A 1002-nucleotide genomic window follows, 5' to 3' on the forward strand; every position below is an offset into this window, starting at 1 on the left:
CGGCCTCCCGTCCTCGCCGCCCCGCTCTTCCTTACCTCGAAGCGGGCCCTGGCAGCGGCCGGGTCTCCCTCAGGGTCCGGGGGTGGCGGGCACCTCCCGGGCGAGCGGCGGGGGCGGGCTGTCCCCGGCGCAGTGAGAAGGGGGGATCCCCGCGCCCCTCCTCCCGAAGGGGGGGAGCGGGCGGGGGCGGCGCCGGTGCCCCGGCGGGGGCGGGGGGCTCGGCGGGGGGGGTAAGATGGAGTAACCGTCTGTCGGCCGCCGCGGCGGAGCGCTGCCCGCTTCTCTGTTCCCCGGGAAATCCCGCCCCTCCTCGCGCAGGGGGGGAGCCCCGAGCGCCCGTTGGGCGAGACGCGCGCCCGTCACCGTCTCGGCCAATGGGAGCACTGGCCCCGCCTACCAGGCCCTCCCCTATTGGCCGCGGCCCCCAGGAAGGGGATGTGGAGAGGAAGGGAGGGAGGAGAGGAGGGGGGGAGCGACCGCCGAAGAAAAATGTCCGTATAAGCAGCGCGCCCCGCCCCCGTCCCGCCTCCCCCGCCGTCCTATTGGCTGGGAGACCAAAGCACCGGCCAATTAGCGAGCGGGGCCGCGCCGCCGTCACGGCGAGGGGCCCACCCACGCGGCGGACTGGCCCCGCCCCCCACCGACGAGGCCACGCCCCCCTCTCTGGGGAGCCCTTTTGTGGAATGTTTACATCGCGGCCGCGGCCCGCGCGAGCGGCTCCCCCCCCCCCCCCCCCCCCCCCCCGGGGCCCCGGGGCCCCCGGGGGGGGGGGGGGGGGGGGGGGGGGGGGACTTGGCGGCGGGGCCCGGGCCCGGGGGCGGCGCGGCGCTGCCTTTTGTCCCCGACCCCTTCACTTCCGGGATGGCGGCGCCCCACGTGGGGCGGGTCGGTTACACGTGCGGGTGGGGGGGGGACACGGCACACGCACACACTGGCTCACGCACACCCCCCGCACACTCGCACACACTCACACTCACGCACGCACGCACCGAAGGGGGGGGG

At 77.3% G+C, this 1002-nt stretch overlaps 1 protein-coding gene across 1 annotated transcript in view; it reads right to left on the reverse strand.

Moving 5' to 3' along the window:
• The window catches only part of LOC121672585 (paired amphipathic helix protein Sin3a-like), a 9218-nt gene that overhangs the window by 7942 nt on the left and 274 nt on the right, over positions 1-1002 (reverse strand). The gene's annotated exons all lie outside the window — the stretch shown is intronic.

The sequence above is a fragment of the Corvus kubaryi genome, unplaced genomic scaffold (assembly GCF_017639235.1).
Source record: "Corvus kubaryi isolate FWS band 111438036 unplaced genomic scaffold, C.kubaryi_AGA036_p1.0 62821, whole genome shotgun sequence".
In the NCBI taxonomy this organism is placed as follows: Eukaryota; Metazoa; Chordata; class Aves; order Passeriformes; family Corvidae; genus Corvus; species Corvus kubaryi.